The sequence below is a fragment of the Zonotrichia albicollis genome, chromosome Z, assembly GCF_047830755.1.
Source record: "Zonotrichia albicollis isolate bZonAlb1 chromosome Z, bZonAlb1.hap1, whole genome shotgun sequence".
NCBI classification, from domain to species: Eukaryota; Metazoa; Chordata; class Aves; order Passeriformes; family Passerellidae; genus Zonotrichia; species Zonotrichia albicollis.
Window position 1 is genome coordinate 11,873,536 of NC_133860.1, and position 4,389 is coordinate 11,877,924.

Below are 4,389 nucleotides of genomic sequence, written 5' to 3' on the forward strand. Positions count from 1 at the left end.
TAAAAATGGCTAATCTTGAAATCATTGCACACACAGTGCAGTCAACAGAGAAGAGAGTCTCAGCTTTTGTGCATTGGCATAACAACATTACAGTTTGTGGAGCTGAGGTCCTGGCCTTATTTCTGCTCCATTATTGTGCTGTTGTATACAAAGGATGAAACCTGTTTCTCCATTACATCCTGCAACACCTGAGTAATTCTTCAGAAATAAAAGGTGAATCTTGGTTTCACATTGTTTTCTTCTGACTCAGCATTTAAATACTATTAGAGTGACAATACCTTTTATTCTTTTTCTTTTTTTAATTCTGCAGAAATTGTCCAGCCACAGATACAGGATCTGAAATGTAAGTCAGAACACAAATAATTCAAAACTTTCAGCAAGTCACAACTGTCTTACCACATTCATATCACATTCTGTGGAACAAACAGAAGTTTCCTTTTACTCCTGATTGAATCTGAAGCAGACATGTAAAATGCAGAGCTCCATAGCTTTAGAATTATTGAAGTTGAAAAAGACCTCTAGGATCAGAGACCAAGTGCTAACCTGTACAACAAATGTGTTCACATTCCCAAGTGTGACCTTCACACACATTTTGAACAATTCCAGGATAGTGATTTCACCACTTCCTAGGCAGCCTGTTTCTATGTCTGACCACCCTTCTAGTGAAGAACTTTTTCCAAATATCTAATCTAAACCTCTACCTACAGAACTTGAGTCTGTTTCCTCTTGTTCTGTCACTTGGAGAAATACCCACCTGGAGAAATACCCACCTTGGAGAAATACCCACCTGGTTGCAACTTCCTTCCAGGGACTTGAAAAGAGAGATGAGCTTCCTTTACTCCAGGACAAGCACCCTCAGCTCCCTCAGCTGCCCAGGTGTGTGCTCTAGAATTCCAGTCTGGGGTGGTGCACACCTACCAATGATACAGATGTGCTCAAACATTAGGACAGGTCACTCACCCTCTCAGCAAGTACAGCTCACCTGACTATGAGAGGATTATCTGATGTAATGATACTGGAACCGGCAAAGAAGGAAATCAACTTGCTTTAACATGGAAACTTGGAGCCAGTGATCCACTTCCCTAACACCATCAACCACCACAGGCTGAGCTGAGCTGTGACTTAACCAGCCTGCAAAACATAACTGTAATCACCAATACAGCAGGGTCTTAATGACAGAATCTACATAGACAGAATAAGTCCATGTTATGAAGAAGAAACATTTCCCCAGCTGATACAAGGGAAAAAAGGAGTGGATCTGTACTTCTTATGACTATATTTTTGAATGACAGTTTCATCTGATGACAGCATTAGGGCAGAAGAGATGGACTGAATTTTTAGAAATTATTTTTACTTATTTAGGGAAGAATTTTATGCTCAACTCTGGAATATTGGTTTAATATTGTAGGTGATTATAGCTGCCTCATATCTCTCATGAACTGAAGTTAATATTCACTGATATTCACCTGATATTCCCTTATTATTTGCATTTGCACCAGTGCAGCCCTGTCTATCAAGAGTGAGAATGTTCTTTTTAAATTTAAAATTATTTCAGTAAATCCACAAAAATAATTTATTTATATATATATATATATATATATATATATATATATATATATATATTTACATATTTTCTGAGACAGTAGAGACAGTACAGAATTTATATCTCTCACACTCGGCATCATAAATTCAACCTGCCATCAGTTAATCTAAATTAATTGTACAGTCTATATATGCTGATGGAAGAATCCTCTCCTTTTGTGCAAGATCTCCAACCACAAGTGGTTCATTACAGTAAAGGCAAATGATAACCATTTTCTGTACCACGCACAAATCCAGAAAGTGCTGTGCAAACTCAACATATAAGATGTGAAGCTTGCACAGGATTTATGCCTTTGCCCAGCGCAGAAAGCAACCACAACCTGAAATAAAACTGCAGCTTGCAACCCATTTGAAATGTTATTCAGTTAAGCTCTTTTTATTGCCATCAAAAATAGCACACACAGGGACAGACAAAACAGTCCCGTTTCACAAAGCACAACCAGGATCAGCTGACTGGAACTCACACTTATGTTCATCAAAGGGCCGTATTCTCATTTTGTGCTCCTTGTTCCTATTTAGAGTTAATGGTAAATGTCTTTTCCTTATCAACTGTCAAATTGTCAGAACACACTTTGTATGTTCAAGGCTGGAGGATTCAGGGGGTGTTGGAGGAAGGGGGAGGACCATCTGCTTTGTTGACAGAAGTTTACTCCCAATATTTTATACTGAGTAATTATTCAAGGTCCCTTGTATTTTGTGTCTCCCTGAGAGGAGGTATTAAAAATGCCCACTATTAAATGCTTTTCACATAGAAAGCAGGATTTTATGACCCTGTAACTGCAGGATCAGTGGTTTTACACTCTTTAGCCTCTGCAATAATGTGTGCCTGGTTCCCCCATGCAGGCCGTGCTGTGGTTAGTGTTGATTCAGTAAACAACATTTTGTTTCATCTCCACGGATATTAGGTCTATAGAGGACAGATTGCATTTGCTGATAGTGCCTCATGGTCTTAAAGCACACTTGACTAATTCTAGCTATCATTTGTTGTTTGTTGTATTTTAAACAGGGGCAGAATTTTCCAAAGAGAGATAATGTAGAAGAAAGAAGAGCAAGGAAGAGATGTGAATTGAAGAAAAAAACAGGAGAACTTTTCAATGGCATTAGAAAATTAAATGAGGGAAAAAACCTGCCCCAAACCCCACTTGATTGATTGCATAATGGCAACATTAAAGGGAAAAAAAAACCAAAAAACAAAACACTCAGGTGGATACCCGAAGCATAAATGTTTCTAATTTCTATCACCAGAAAGTGCAAGGTTTTTTATTTCCCACTTTTCACTCTTTATATTTAGATGCCATGTTCATTACTTATGCGGCATCTGAACATGTTTTCCCTCCTCTGGATTAGCACATGGTGCATGAAATCTTATCACATTCTTTGATTGAATAACCTCGTTAAGAAGTTTACATAAAAGATACAGGTGAGAAGCAAATATGCCTGAAATTACACAGCTGTCAGTGAGAACAAAGGACTGACCTGGGTAAGAAGGTGGTGACTGCAGGGATTCTTTTCAGGACCTGTTCCTGTTTTCTTTGATTATTCTATGCAGAAGAGATCTCCATGGGAAAAAAAAAAAAAAAAAAAGAAAGGAAAAAAAAAAAAAAAAGCAAAAAAACCCAAACAAACAAATAAACAAAATCAAACAAAAATTAGGTCACATTCTGATCTTCTGATCTTAATTCTGTTGCCTACTTAAGTGTAAGGATGGTTCTGAGGGGGCTGACATATTGGTCCCTTCCCAGTGCTGACAGGGAAGGCAGACAGAGGCACAAGAGAAAAAGTCATGATCCTGTCTTGATCACCAAAGGGACTGTGCCTAAGTTCATTAGCCTACATCAGCCCTGAAAGAACACACTGAGGTTGTGTCTTTACCAGTGTTTCTAGTTCTGAAAAATTAGGCACTTCTGATAAAATTTATATTGAAAGATCAGCTTAAGGTAGCTCATTTCAGAGCAAACAGTTGAGAAAGGTAGATCTTCCATCCTCCCCTTAATTATTTTGCTGTAGAAAAATTGTTTAAGGTGGAATGTGTCTACTCAGCACCAAGACTGAGACTTTAGCCCTTAAGTAGAAGACTTAAATCTTAATTTAGAGTTGCTGACTTGACCCTTTTTCACTCTTGAGATGTCTTCTATGCATATTTTCCCTGTTCTAGACCTGTCTGCCCCAGACTGGGATTCATAAGCTATTACTCAGAAACTTCAACATTTTAACATTGCTTAAGACTTGCTAGGGTCTTCTGAGAAATTATCCACTAAAGTCACATTCCTGTTGCTTCCTAATTAGGGTTTTTTATTTTTGATGCTGGGCTGTTTTTGTTTGATGGGGCTTATGTAAGCTCTTTCAGCAAGCTCTAGTCAGCTTCCAAGAATCAAAGATTCAATTTTTGGAGGACATCTTCTCATTTATAAAATTATGTTTCCACCTCTGTCCTTGGTTATCAAGTCTTTTTAGCAACAGTGAGCATCTCATCCTCGTAGGAAAATACCAGAAAGTTCTGATTCCTGAGGTTGCAACATTCCCTTGCTTCAAGCTGCACTTATCTGGGTAGAAGATTGCAGAACCATAGAATGTAAAGGGTGGGAAGGGAGATTAAAATATCATCTACTCCCAAGCCTGCTGCCATGGGCAGGGACACCTCCTACTAAACCAGGTCTCTCAAGGCCTTATCCAGCCTGGCCTTGAACACTTGCAGGTCTGGGACATCCACTGTGTCCCTGGGCAATCTGTTCCAGTGCCTCACCACCTCCAGAGTAAGGAGTTTTTTCCTAATATCTAACCTAAATT

General features: G+C 38.7%; 1 long non-coding RNA gene across 1 annotated transcript; it reads right to left on the bottom strand.

Annotated features, from left to right (window-relative positions):
• Positions 1 to 239: 239 nt before the first annotated feature.
• On the bottom strand, positions 240 to 3,159 carry LOC141727134 (uncharacterized). Its single transcript, XR_012578186.1, has 3 exons — positions 3,079 to 3,159; positions 788 to 914; positions 240 to 336 (listed from the first exon to the last, which is right to left on the bottom strand). It is a non-coding gene; the product is annotated as an uncharacterized LOC141727134 (long non-coding RNA).
• Between the last annotated feature and the right edge of the window lie 1,230 nt (positions 3,160 to 4,389).